The 15,509-nt window shown below is 38.6% G+C and overlaps 1 long non-coding RNA gene across 1 annotated transcript in view; it reads right to left on the bottom strand.

Moving 5' to 3' along the window:
- The window catches only part of LOC117794858 (uncharacterized), an 80,083-nt gene extending 65,349 nt beyond the window's left edge, over positions 1-14,734 (bottom strand). Inside the window, exon 1 of the long non-coding RNA XR_004618735.2 lies at positions 14,650-14,734. This is a non-coding gene — a long non-coding RNA (uncharacterized lncRNA). The remainder of the gene's footprint in view (positions 1-14,649) is intronic.
- Between the last annotated feature and the right edge of the window lie 775 nt (positions 14,735-15,509).

Raw genomic sequence — 15,509 nt, 5'->3', positions numbered from 1 at the left:
GAGACTGGAAGTAGAAATATGTTTTAATATGTGCTATCTTTATAAGAGGCACAATTCAGATCCAAAAGCATAAACAGTTTGAAAGCAAAAGCATGGAAGTGATTTACTATCTAAACTGTACTTAAAAGAAAGCTAGGGTAGTCATAATCATATTAGTCAAAAAAATGAATATAAAAATTTTTACTAGGGATGAAAGAGGATATTTATGATAATAAAACAGTAAATATCTACTAAGAATTTATAACATTCATAAACATTAACAAAATAAAGATATAATAAAAGAAGAAATATGTGTAAAACTTATCTCTTGTAAAGATTTAGTTTCCAGAATATACAAAAAACTTTTATAACTCAATATAAGGTAATTGTGATTTTGTGGGTTAGTCTCTTTGTCCTCTATTCTGTACCATTGCTATACCAGTCTGTTTGGGTGCCAATATGATGCTGTTTTTTGTTACTGTTGCTCTATAGTGTGGCTTAAGATCTGGTATGGTGATGCCACCTGCTTCACTCTTCTTGCTAAGGAATGTTTTAGCTATTCTGGGTCTCTTATTTTTCCAGATGAATTTCATGATTGCTTTTTCTATTTCTAGGAGGAATGCCATTGGGATTTTGATTGAATTGCATTAAATCTGTATAGTGCTTTTGGTAGTATGGTCATTTTGATAATATTAATCCTGCCTATCCAAGAGCAAGGTAGATCTTTCCATCTTCTAAGATTTTCTTTGACTTCTTTCTTTAGTGTCCTGTAATTATCATTATATAGATCTTTCACCTCTTTCATTAAGTTGATTCCCAAGTATTTTTTTTTAGGCTATTATAAATGGGGTAGTTTTCTTCGTTTCCCTTTCTGAGGATTTGTCACTGATATATAGAAATGCCTTTGATTTATGGGGGTTGATTTTTATATCTTGCTACTTTGCTGAATTCATTTACTAGTTTTAGAAGTTTTCTGGTGGAAGTTTTAGAGTCTTCTAAGTATAGAATCATATCATCACCAAAAAGTGCCAATTTGAGTTCTTCTTTTCCTATGTATATCCCTTTAATTTCTTTCATTGGTCTAATTGCTCTGGCCAGTGTTTTGAGAACCATGTTACATAGAAGTGGTGAAAGAGGGCATCCCTGTCTTGTTCCAGTTTTTAGAGAGAATGCCTTCAATTTTTCTCCATTTAGAGTGATATTGGCCTGGGGCTTAGCATAGATAGCCTTTATGATGTTGAGATATGTTCCTGTTATCCCTAGTTTTCCTAGTGTTTTGAACATAAAGGGGTGCTGTATTTTGTAAAATAAACTCAATAAGAGAACAAATACCCCAATAAAATGAGCATAGGATTTAAATAGATTTTTTTAAAATATGAGAATAAAGAAGACATATAAATCATCAGTCAGCATACAGAAATATACTCCTCATCATCAGTTGCTATAATTTGAATCCTGAATTGTCCCAAAGACTCATGCATTGAATGTTTGATTTCCAACTTATGGCACTATTGGAACGTGCGAAACCTTTAGGAGGCAGCATATAATGGAAGAAAGTTGGGTCACTGGGTCCTGCCCTTGAAAGGGATATTAGGACCCTAGCCATGTCTTGTCTCCTCTTTGCTTCCTGGGCACCTGTGAGGTAAACAGGCCTCCTCTGTCAGATGCTTCCATCATGATATATTATGCCACAATAGGCCCCAAAGGAACAAGGCAAAGTGACCCCAGAGACTGAAAGCTCTGAAACTGGGAACCATTAAAAAAAAAAAACAACTTTCCTCTTTTTTAGTTGATTATCTCATGTATTTTATTATGGTGATGGAAAGCTAACTCATACCTTCACATTAGGAAAACACAAATCGAAATCATAAGGAGAAATCATTATAATGACTAAAATCAACATGTATTAGGATGAATAAAATTAAAAAGATAAATAATAACAAATGTTAGAAAGGATGTACATATATCAGAACTCTTATGTATTTCTGGTAGGGATGTAAGAGTGATTCAGACATTTTGGAAAATAGTTTGTCAATTTTTCAATAAGTTATATGTAACATTACTATATAAGCCAGCAATTCCACTTTTGGTACATTCACAAAAGAATTCAAAACAGGTATTCAAACCAAAACTTGTACAAAAATGTTCACACAAGTGTGAAAACCAAAAGGTGGGGGGGGGGGGGGAGCCTAAATTTCTACCAACTGGTGAATTGGGTAAACAAAATGGAATATATTCATACAATGGAATATTATTCTGACATAAACTAGAATGAAATACCAATATATGCTGCAATGCAGATGTACCTTGAAAAGATCACACTAACTGAAAGAAATAATCACAAAAGGACACCCATTATATAATTATATTTATATGAAGTGTCCAGACTGGGAAAAGCCATAGAAATGAAAGTACTTTTATGGTTGCCAACTGTGAGTGAATGCTAAAAGATACAGTTTTTTTTTCTGGACTGATATTCTAATATTAAGTAGTAGAGATCATTGCACAACTCTATGAATATACCAAATCCCATAAATTTTGCATTTTAAATAAGTAAACTTTATAGTATGTACATTTTGTGTTAATAAATCTTTTATTTAAGATGTAGTACTCACAAACTTTTCTGATTCTTTAAAATCCTTGTATTCTTGGGAACTCATATATCTTTTTAGCCCCTTTGCTTAAATCCTTTTTCCAAATGAATAAACGATTCAGCATACAACATCTTCAAAGAAAGCATACTAACAATGCCCCTGAGGTAGAATGGGACACAAATCAAGGACAATCCACTGTGTTCTGTGTAGATGGGCTCTCATCTTAAGTCACCAAGAAAGAGCTCAAAATAGAGTTCACAAACTGAACAGGTGCTGGGCTAACATGCAAGAATCTTGACAATCGTGTTTCCAGACACTGAAAGAGAGGTGTTACTTTATCTTCACCAACTTGAAAGACCTTCCTGAGCAGTCTCCATGGAAACCTCACAGTCACATCCTGCTCCTAGTCTGTACACCTTGGAAGAGCATCCTCTTGGACCCAGGCTAATACTATCCATGGGATGTTTTTCAGATTTAGTGGAAAATGCTTGAAATACAAATAAATTCATTATTCCTCTTGTATAACAGGATGACAGCCTCAGCTCCAACCTCAGACTGAAACACTCATACCTGAGAAGAGCGCTTCCTTGGTCATCAACCAAAGCTCTTACAGCAACACTTAGGAATAATCATACAGGAAATTTGAGATGCTATTGTGGCCAAATCTATATCCTCTGCTTGAAAAACAAAAGATAGAGATTGTTTTATGTTCTATATTGAGAGGCCATAAAGGCCTTTTTATCCTTTCTACCACTCCTCCCTTAAATAAAATATATAGCCTGTCTAGTATCCACCCACATTGACCACAGACAAGTATAAATACATACATAAATCATCAGAGCCATAGGAAATCCCAATGCAAAAGAAAACAAAAACCAAAGACACAGCTACAACTTTCCCAGTAAAGTCACCTCTACTACACACACCATGACTTTGATTTCCTTTTTATAAACACTGTGAGAGATTGACTTTGTGCACTACAGTAGAGTTATCATTTTCCAGCTTAGTTTAACTTCTAAATACATGTCATTATCAAAATGTAAAGGATTTCATTTACCCCAGCCAAAGAGCACTGTTTGCTAATTACAAGCTTAATTTTAAATTAGGTTCTGTTTCTTTACAGCAGCAAAGCAATCAGATGAGAATGGCATGCCTCTATTAAGCGTTTACGTTAAGACTGCCTAATTACACAGGATTCATTTGGGTAGGACTGGCAGATGTTCTGGAAGGCAGTGGAAATTGCAGTCGGGACTTGATAAGAGATGGACACCCACTTAGGATTGTCCTAACATCAGTGCAGGGGACCTGGTGCTCATATAGATCAAGACATGTGCTGGGTTCTTCTCAATAATTCCCTACCACAGATCACCTGAGCACCTGTAATGAAGGCATTTGTTCTCCATCTGCCTCAGAACATATTGCAAAGTTCCACAAAGGACGTCCAGAAAACTTTGAGCCTTTTTGCCATTAAACGCTATGGAAACAGAAGGTTATTTATATTGTCATAATCAGAATTTTAATCTCACTTAAAAAGTAATAAACTCACTTAGATCTCCATTGTGCCAGCTGACAATACATTTTCTAGGACTTTTTACACAACATAAGGCTTGAGATTTGAGAAGTGATGAGATTCTGCTTGTTTTAAGCCCTGGTGTTTCATAGTTGAGTGGGTGGCACCCTGCCAGCCATTTCTGCCTAATGAAGGAGTGGATAGAGCCAGGCTCTGTTTACTGTATTTCATCCCAAACTGACATACTTAAAGGGGTAATTGTAAGCCAGACAAGTGACAGATGGCATGTTTGCTCCAATCAGAGTGGCCCGGGCAGGTGGTTCTCGCCTCGTCGCCACACCCAGGAAATAATCTATGGCTCCACCTACACATGTGATTATTCTAGGGGTGCAGGCTCAGGACACAATTATTAAATAGACCTATTTGTCCTTAACTCCAAGTTTGGGGAATATCACAGATGATCCGCATTGACCTACCACAGTTCTGAATCATCACTGGACATTTCCTTTCTCTGGGAGATAGCCCCAAGCATTAAAACTACTTCCACTAGAAGTGGATTCTGAAATGGACCTTTAAGTTAGCTCTGGACCCTGTTGGCTGCAGTCTGAGAGCAATTGTGCTCACCCAGATAGAAACATGAGAGACACCTAGAAAGAAACATGCCTGTCTGTGCGCCTAGAGGACCTGTGCTCCGCAGACATCCATTTTGGTTGTGGACTCTGTAACAGCCCTGTGACTCAGTTTTAGGACTTCTCAGCCATGGTTCAGAGTGAGTACTGTATGCCCAGCAACCCACCTACAGATTCAATGGGGGCCCATGTAGGACTCTGGAACAAGCCAAACACATCTGGCAATAGCCCTCTCATCTGGGAACCCAAAAGTAGACTCTCAATCCAGCGCTCTACTAACCAAGCTCCTGGAAATAGTCTAGTCCACCAGAGCCCAGATAGGATCCCAGTAACAGGCCCAACAACTGTGTCCCTCAAGAAAGATTCAGAAGCAACCACATGATCTAGTTCCCACCCTGGTCCACCATGATCTCAGGAGCAATCCCATCTCATAGACTCAATAGGAGAAGGTCTTTACCTGCTAAAACAAGTCTGTAAAGACTGGAACAGGTGGTTGTGACTAGAAGTTTACAGACAGCAGTACAAAGGTTATATAGATAAAGAAGAATCAAATACACTATCACAAAGGAAACAACTAAAGCTCTGATAACCACCCCAAAGAAATGAAGGCCTAGGAGTTGCCTGAAAAATAATTTGAAATAATTATCTTAAAGAAGATCAATAAGATGCAAGAACATACATGTAGACTTAACAAATTAGGAAAACAATTCATGAACAAGATCAGAAATTTAGTAAAGAGAAATCATGAAAAGAACCAAGAAGAAATCCTGGATGTGAAGAGTTCTATAACAGAATGAAAAATTTAACAAAGAGCTTCCATGGCAAACTCAACGTTTTAGAAGAGAGAATTAGCAAATTCAAAGACAGGTCATTTGAATTTAGACAATTGAGGAAATTAAAAGGAAAAAAAAAAAGTTTACAAAACAAAGAAAGAGGAAAAAGTTTTTAGGATACCATCAAGCACACAAGTATCTGAATATTTGGAGTTCCAGAAGTAGAGGAGAGAAAAGATACTAAAAAAGAATTATTTAAGAAAATTCTAGTTGAAAACTTCCCAAATACTGGGAGGGATATAAACATTAAAATTCATGATTTAGAATTGTGGGCAATGACTTTGGGATATAAGCCCAAAACACTGACAACAAAAATAAAAATAGACAAAGACGAGTCCATGGAGCTAAAAAGCTTCTGCATAGCAAAGAAAACAATCAATGGAGTGGGAAAAAAAAACCTACAGAATGGGAGGAAATGTTTGCAAATTATTGATCTGACAACAGATTAATATCCAGAATATGTGAAGAACTAATCTAACTCAATAGCAAGGAGGAAAATGGCCTGATTAAAACAGGTTAAAGACCTGAACAGATGGTTCTCAAATGAAGACACACATAATCAAGAGGTATATTTTTAAATGCTCAACACTCAAATATATACTTTTTATTTTTCAATTTAAAAAAAAAGTTGTAGTAATTGAAAGAATGAACAAGGCTCGGCGACGGAGAAAATGCCCGTTTATTGAGGAACAGCTCTGCATATTTATAGAGCCGGGGGTGGTTTGACAGTTATGACAGTTTAATGGTTGAAGGGTTTGACAGTTGGCATGGGGTGCTTTCTGATTGGTGGGTAAGGATCATGTGAGCCAGCAGGGCTAGTCTGATTGGTGGGTAAGGATCATGTGAGCCAGCAGGGCTCACCATTGGACTGCTCTTCTTGGGGGATGGGGAAGTTAGTCTTTGGAGTCAGGGCGACTCCCAATAGTAATAGGGATTAAACCCGAGGTCTCTCGCATGCTAGCTAGGTAGTCTACCACTGAGCTATAGCCCCAGCCTGTTTCTTTGTTTGCTTATTTGTTTTTGTAGCACTGTGGATTGAATCCGTAGCTGTGCTGTACCCTTGAGTTATATCTTCAGCCCTCTTTTAACTTTTTAATTTGAGACAGGATCTCACCAAGTTGCAAACTTGTGATCCTCCTGCCTCTGCCTCCCAAGTCGCTGGGATACAGGCATGAACCATCATGCCTGGCTCAGTTAAGCATATAGTTTTTACAAGAGCACTTCCCACTAGAATCTAGAACTCCCAGAACTAACTTGCCCTTTCTTTGAAGTCAGGCTATTCCTAAAAGAAAAAAAATAAATAATTTTTTGTCTGGAAGAATAAGAAATCATTCCTTATAGGCAAAGATCAGGAAATATCAGAATGTGATCCCGCTTCCCTTCCGAACCTCGCTACTATCTTTCTACTGTGTTCCTCCTAGCCTGATCTAACCTGTTGCCTTTCACCCCGTTCCTATCACATCTACATACTGTACCTCTGAGTTTTTATTTCCTTGAAGATAATGAGAGGTTTTATTCACCAGCATAGCCCTATCATTTGGCACAATGCCAAGACTAAAATAGGTGCCAAATAAATGCTTATTGAATAAATTTTGAAGGGCCTATATTACATTAAAACATAAGCAGACAAAATCAGGATTATGTAACAAAATGCATATCTCCAAGATAGGTAAATCAGGTTAAGAAGAAAAAAAAATCCATGTGTTGGTTTTTTACATGATGATCCCAATGAACCAGATCTCCCTTGTCCGAACTCCTCTGCCTGTATCACTGCTGCTCTTCCCAACAAAAGTTAATCATTGTCTCCATTCCCTGAAATCTGGACTGGCTAGTACATTTCTTTGACCAACAGACTGTGGGAAGTAAGACCAATTGCCAAACCTAGTCCTTCAGAGATGCTGCAGTTATGAGAAAAATAAAAGAAACAAAGACAAAAGACAGAAAAATATTCAGAAAGCGGGACCTGGTGGGCCTGTCAGCCAGATGGGTCTGACCTCTCACAAAGACTGAAATGATACCACTGGTTATCGGTGAGGAGTCCTGCTTCCCCACATGTTGAAGTGAGAACATTAGAGAAGCAGCCCAGGCAAGCATATAAAGCAGGGTTTATTTAAAAAGGGAGAAGGGGGCTATAGCTGGTATCCTGGTATCCCAAGAAGCAAGGTGTTCTGCCCTTTTTATATGTCCTAGGGTTCCTTTGCTCTCCTGCTTTCCGCCCTTATCTTTCTCCTTCCGGCATAAGTGACTAGGCCCAGGAATGCTAGGTGGGATGGCCAAAAGGTGGGAAACATGTGGGCTGAAGGGGGAAGGGCTGGGTGGAGTAACCAAGGACACATTTAGGACCTTGTAGCTCCCTGTAGGGAGGGGAAATTCCTGGGACAGGTTACCTTGGCAACAGGTTGGCTCATGGGCAGGTTCTAGATAAGATCCCTCAGGGGAGGTCTCCAACTTCCCAGACTCTCTCAAAATTGGCCTCCTAGACCCAACCTGACTCGATTTACCTATCTACACTTAAGCACAGAAGCTCAGAAGTGCACAGAAGTTTTTTTTTGCATATAAAATAAAGCTCCATGTGCTTTATTTTATATGCAAAAAACATCAAAAGGATTTATTGCAAGAAAAATAACTTCAAGGTAAACAACAAGCAAAGTTAAGCAGGAACAGGCTATTTGGAGATTATCTACTTGCATGGTATCTTCTCTTAACTCCAGACAGCTGGCATCTCCAGGCTATTGAGCATGCCCATATTTCTTCTACTCCAGGGCAGCAGGCATTTGAACTCCAAGCTATAGAACCATAAATTCCATACCAGGCATGGAATCTGCCCCACTAACAGTGGCCACCTACAAATAGGCATGTCTTTCAGCAATGTATCTCTCTCAGAAAGATTCCCAGAAGTGGCAGTGTCACTCACTATTCAAGGCTATGAAGTTCAAAGCAAAGATTCAGTTGCCACTCTGGATACAAATTATTTATTTTCTCTAGTGAAGACATCACCCAGAGCACTAGCAGGCTTGTCTTCCAATTCAAATTGAGGGGCATAATATGAAATCATGGTTCTGTGAGTATGAAGACCCATGAGGACAAAGGGAACATGTCAGATATTTTAAGGGCACAACTAGCTGGCGAATATCCCAACCAATTTGGGACTGAAAAAAAAAAATAAGTGTCACTTTTAAATTCAAGCTGCTTGTGAGACTTAAATGGTTGGCTTTTTTCCCTCTTGCAATCTAATGATCTCATATGTACAAGTTTTCTTTACCTTGAATTAGATTGAAATAGTTATCAAAAAGTTAGTATCTTCCATTCTAAGTGAGGCCCCCTGCCAGAGGTCATGAAAAGAAAGGCCAAAACTGCTGACCCTAGAGGTTCTGGGATTGGGGAACTGTCCCCTAGCCAAAGAGATAGTGTCCTCCACACAGGCTCCTATGTCTCTTTTTAAATTTTTGTTCAGAGGAGAGTCTTGTCCTCCAAGGTAATAATGGGGGATGACCTAATCACAGTTAAGATAAAGTAGATGACTATTAATTTTCTGCATCCAACCTGGCCTGATTACCAACTTTGGAAATAAAAAAAGGGTCTCTGGAGGAAACATAAATTACAGGACCACACCTTAAGAGACAGATTTTACAAAAAAAAAAAAAAAAGTTAAAATGCCCTGTGCAGGAGGCTTTGGCCTCTCAAGCTCAAAACAGCCACTTCCCCTCCTTAGCTTCTACCAGATCTCTATCTCGCCAAGGCTTGCATTGAAATGTTAATTGGGGAGGCCTGCAGGGCTTGCAGGGAACCAATTTGGGACTGAAGAAAAAATAAGTGTCACTTTTAAATTCAAGCTGCTTGTGAGACTTAAATGGTTGGCTTATTTCCCTCTTGCAATCTAATTATCTCATTATGTACAAGTTTTCTTTACCTTGAGAATCTTTACCCAAGGATTTCATGACTCTTTCTCATAGTTTTGATATCAGAATTCACTCTAATCTGGGTCAGTAACTGGCCTGTTTAAACTCAGATCTGATAAAGATATCTGATTAATTTACAAATTTAAAATGCTAACTGCTAAGTATAAAAACAAGTACTCTTAACTTCTTAAATTCCATATGGTAATATTTAAACATTATGTGTGTTTTTACAAATTGGTACATGGAAAAATGTTTAAGATTGCTTTGTGCTTCATTGAAAACAAGGTTACTGAGTTAAGATTCTATCAGGTGTAATTTATATGCAAAGAGTATAAGAGGTTTCAGCTGGGCTTCAATTAAAGTACCATAAAAACAAAATATTTCATCTTATTAAAGTGAAGTAATTTGTCTAAATTCAGAAATTTCAGTAGGGTTGTTTCAAAGTGTGAATTAAGAAAAGGATCAACAGTTAGGAAAGAGATATAAGAAGGTTCTAGGTATGGAAATATATTTTAATATGGAAAGTAGAAGGAAAAAGACATGTTTCTGGATAAGAAAGTCTTGTGTGGTAAAGTTGTAAAATGTCAAAGTAAGTTTCAGAAGTTTGGTGAGGGTACGTTGCAAAAACTTTGTGTAACTAAGTTAGATATACATAATTAACACAAAGTTATTTAAGTCTTTTTCCTAAGGTCAAATATTAATGTACTTATATAAGCCAGAGTCTAATCCTCTATGGGTTAAAATAATGAAGATTTCTTAAAACATTAATCTGCTTTTTATTTATCGAGATAATTTCTTGTGTCTGTCAAGTTTTATTCTTTAGAGCAACTGGCCTTAAAAGAATTAGGGTTTGTATAACTCTGGTTAAACAACAACTGCTATTTTAGAGTATTACATTACATTACAGATTCTGAATTTTTCTTTAAGGGCTAAATTTTGTCAATATAAAAACATCAGTGTAATTGTGGTGTTATTACTGTCCTGTTTATATACTAAATATATTCATATCTTCCAAGTATACAAGTCTTTATAAAATTTAGAAGAACATTTTACCAAGCTGGTGTGCTTCAAACTAAGGTTTAAAGTAAAGGTTTGAGATTATAAAAAGTATGTTTCTTAGTTCATAGCTATTAAACAGTCTCAATATGTTTTTACTCTTATTAATTTTATTTTGTATTTTTCTTGTAAACTTTAACTGTTATCTGTTAGTGCCTTACAAAGTACAACTTTCAATATATCAATCTTAGTTAATTTGAGATAAGGACATCATCTATAGACAGGATGTAAGGCCAACTGCCAGTACTAATACAATTAAATAGAAAGGCTAAATGACTATAAAGTTATAGACATTAAAGTTAAAACTCAGTCCTCTTACTTTAAGAATGGTGAAACTGGCTTGCTGGATGTTTAAGACCAAAGCTTAGAGATTAAAGTTAAGGAATTAAAAGGGCCAGTAAAGAAAATAGCAAATATTTGGCTCTTGCTCTATGAGTCAGCTTGAACCCAGGGGACAAGGGAACTTCTCTAAGGGCTTTACAACTCTGGGCCACATGACCTCCTGATCAGGGGCATCCATGAGACTCTGGAGGACAGAAAGCCAACCAGTGCAGCTGCTGCAGAGAGGAGGGTCACTGGAGAAGGGAGACATCACTGATGTTTCCAAGGGAAGCCACATGGTCAAGGAGACCCTGACCCATCTGGCAGATGGCACTAAGGGAGCTAAGAGGCTGCTCACAAGTTCCCAGGAGTGACCCCCTGAGGGAACTCAGCTGACTTTTAAAAATAGATGGGAACAAGGTCAATTTGACCAGCCTTCTCTTGAACACCTAGAAAAACAGTTATAACCAAAGTACAGCCAAACCTGTGCATGTAAAAGAAAGAATAATAGTTCTTTTCATAGAATGTAAGAGGTACACTTTTGTGAGCTCCACAGCCCTGATGCTCCGCAAATTCTGAGGCATTTTTTTTCCTCTGTGAGGCTCATATTTACCCCTACCTGTCAAAAATTAAACTGGCCTCTGTTCAGTCTTTCTTACTCCTCGAATTGATATTATACCTAACAATCCAAGTTTGCCTATCCCGATAACAGCACATTCCAGACACAAGAGAGTCTTTTGAGTTTATTCCCTTACACATAGGACTAGAGGTATATGCCAGTATTGACACAGGAGCAGCAGGTTTAAAAATTGTCAGTACAAGTTATTGACGATATTCAATAAGTCACTGATTCAGTACTGACATTACAAAATCAATTGGATTCCCTGGCATCTGTCATCCTGCAGAATCACCAGGGTCTAGATCTCCCTACTGCCAAACAAAGTGACCTCCATCTGTTCCTCGGGAAAGAATGTCGCTTCTAGGTCAGTCAATCAGGACTGGTAAAAGTTAAGGTTAAACATCTAAAGGTCCAGTTGGAACATCAGAGATGAGAACTAGCCAACTCCTAAAACAGTGCACTTTCTGGCTTCTCCCTCTTTTAACCCCTCTAATACTCATTTTTCTTATAATAACCTTTCCCCCCTGCTTTGCTAACTTTATACAGAAGCAACTCTAGATAAGATGATCCATGTGGTCCAGACCACCTCCCAAGAACATGCAAAGGCCATTCTCCTCCTTTACTTACAATGTGACTCCCTGAGCCCCATAAGAAAGGAATCACCCACAACGATGAGGTTGTATTCCCCCCACACACACACACTCCACTCAAGCCACAACCGCCAGGACTGCATAGGAGCTTGAAATACCTCTCATCTCCTTATGCTCTTCTAGATCTCTGACAGGGGATCCCCTACTTACCCCTACTCAGCAGGAAGTAGCCATATATAAGGACATCACCCCAACTCATTATACCCCTTTCAGAGTCTGGAATGAAGGATATGAACAATAGGCCTCAGGCAACTTCCCTTACTGTTCTCCTACCTGTTCTCCTGCCCTGCCCTAAATAAGCCCACCACCAAAACTCCTGCCATGACCTGGCCCTCCCAAAACCCTATAAAAGCCAGACCCTTGTTACAGCCCACCGCCATTTCCCTTTTGAAAATGTGCCCCTCCATTGTTTGATAAACCTTCACTGATCCATTGAGGTCTTCTTCATTTCTTTTTCTTTTTGTGTTCCCTTTCATTTGTTTTCAGATCACATAAAATAAGGATTAACATATAAAAAATCATTCAATGCTCTATCGACTTTTTCATTTGAAAATTGTCTCTAAAAATCTGTCGCTTTGATTAACCCTCTGGGTTCCATAAAATTCAACCCATGGAAGACTGGCCTCCCTCATGTCCACCTGCTTCCTTTCGAACCTGAGCTGTTGATACCTGGGACTCATGGTATTTGACTTCTTGTATGTCAGGAAGAGGGCTTGGGCCAATACTAAAACTTGAGATAGTTTGAAGAGGAGAAAAAAAAATCTATGGATAATGATAACTTACATAAAAGAAAAATAATTGTGAAACATCTGGAGCCCTCATTTTATGTTCCATTAGAGCCTGGAAAACCATTTGAAGCAAGTCCTTAGCATTTATATCTGCAATGCTCAATAATATTTATATCTGCAAATGCTCAATAATAATTTTGAGGAAGCTCTTTACCAATTGGTTCATTGTTATTTATCATCCTGGAAGTAGCCTTGTCTGTTTCTTTTAGATATTTACAAGCTAAATGCTTTGGAGTCTAGAGTTTTCTATGGTCCTGTCTCATTAACTTTCTAGAAAATTTGGAAATAATAGTTGTTTGGAGCTCTTTTTATGACAAACAGCTGAAGTCGCAGCTGAAAGACAACCATCCCTTCCAGAATCACACTGCTGCCACATAGGGTTGTGTTTTTGCTCAAAATTTTCACAGTTGTAGTCACTGCACCTGCAGAACTAGTCTCTGAGCCAGTAGCAGCCCAATGAGGCAGGTGGCAATGTCAATCAGTTTTTGTTCTCCCATGGTCACCTGTCTTCTCTTCAGACCTCAGGTTCCTTCCTGAATGTTCACTTGCAAAACAGTGTCCGGATTTAGACTCTAAACTCATCACAGATCTTGTAATTAGCCCTGCCTCTTGATTGCCACTCTCTGGCAGGCTGCAATTGCCCTCAGGGAAAAAAAATGCGTGACTCATTTGCTATTATCTTTCTACAAAAATATTGTGCCTCTGTGCCATGAGTGAAGGAAAGGGCATTGCTCAATAATCCAACAAATATAAGTGTATCTGACAGAGTGCATATCCCCTGTTCACTTTAAATTTTGACTTTAATATCATAATATTAATCTGAGAAAAAATTCTCATAAAGAAGCCAGCAGGGACACACCACAGGGATGATCCACATATGCACCTTCTACTTCCTTGGCTCTGCAATTCTACTATTCTCTATAGAGACTTTATTTCTGATCATATTCTAAATGAGGGTCAGAGAGAAGAGCAATGGGTGGGAAGAGAATTTCCCTGTTGTCATCCCAAGACTAGAGGAAGATGATGTGGTCTATTCCTGTCCGATGTCCCTGATTGATGAAACCTCCTGTAGAGAGGGGTCCTGGCAGCAAAGCCCCCCCAGGCAGACAGGGATCGTCTCTCCTCAGTGCAAGGGCTTTCATCCTCTAGGATTTGGACATTTTATAGGAGTCCAAAGATGTAGTAAAGAAAACGCTGAATGCATTTTAGGGTCCTAATCCATAATCTACTACTTTCTGGTTTCTGATTTTTTTTAATATTTATTTTTTAGTTCTAGTTGGACACAACACCTTTATTTCACTTGTTTATTTTTGTATGTGGTGTTGAGGATTGAACCCAGGGTCTCACATGTGCGAGGCGAGCGCTCTACCGCTGAGCCACAACCCCAGTCCTGATTTCTGATTTTGAAGGAAATATTTTCATGATTACAATGTTGCCTTGCAGCCTATTGTGAGGGGAATAAAAATGTGAGAGAAGAAGCGGCTGGGAACAAAGTATGGTGCCCAAGGCCATATCCTTAAGGGCTCATTCCCTTCAAAGAGGCCCCAGTTCCTACAGTTGCCACCATTTACCATTAGTCCATTCAATTATGAACTCATCAATTGTCGATAAGATCAGAACTCTATGATCCAATCACTCACTAAAACCTCACCTCTGAACATGGCTGCATTGGGTACCAAGCCTTTGCCTTTGGAGGACATTTCAGATGTAAACTATAACAGATGTGTACGTACACACACACACACACACACACACACACACACACGCCTACCTTACAGAGTTGCTCCAGTGTATGACCCAATAGAACAACTACCCAGGGCATGAGACTATGTATCCAACCATCATCGGGCTTGCTGAGGAATCCACGTGTCTGTGCCTAGGCACTTTTATATAGCACTGACCTTTCCCAGCATTTAGTCAACCTAAGCTTTTACTAGACATTGCAAAATTTTTACTCAACATCCCCATAGAAATAGGTGCATACACAGGGTGGACAAATTTTAAAATTTTACTTCCTAATCAGTGTGATGCATTTCTAAGACAGACCAATGGTTTAGTCCATTTCTGTTGCTGTCATAGAATATCCAAGACTGGATAATTTATAATGAACAGAAATGCTGTAGCTCACAGTTTTGGAGGCCAGGAAGTGCAAGCCCAGGGCATAGGCATCTGCCAAAGGTCTTTTTGCTTTGTCATCTCGTGGTGTAAGGCAAAGGGCAAGAGAGTGTGAGAATGAGAGAGCAATGGGAAGCTAGACTCACTTTTATAACACATCTGCTCTCTCACTAACTAACCCACGTCCACAATAACGACTCTGATGTAATCAGAGACCTCAAAACCTAGTGCCCTTTTCTTAAACCCCACCTCACATTGCTACATTGGTGATGTTCCAACACAAGAACTTGGGGATACATTCAGACCACAACAACCACAGATCAGCCCATTATGAGATTATGTTTCTTAACTTTTAGGCAATACCTCTTGGGAAATTTCAGGGCTCATTTAAGAATCTTTTTTATGTACTCCATCTGGGAATCATTCCAAAATGATCTGTTCTGCTCACCTCTGATCCACATCGGCTCTGGAAACAACCATGTCTGCTTACTTGAAAAATAACCACTGACCTGGATT

Source organism: Marmota flaviventris, chromosome 15 (assembly GCF_047511675.1).
Source record: "Marmota flaviventris isolate mMarFla1 chromosome 15, mMarFla1.hap1, whole genome shotgun sequence".
In the NCBI taxonomy this organism is placed as follows: domain Eukaryota; kingdom Metazoa; phylum Chordata; class Mammalia; order Rodentia; family Sciuridae; genus Marmota; species Marmota flaviventris.
This window is presented reverse-complemented; position numbering and strand designations above follow the sequence as displayed.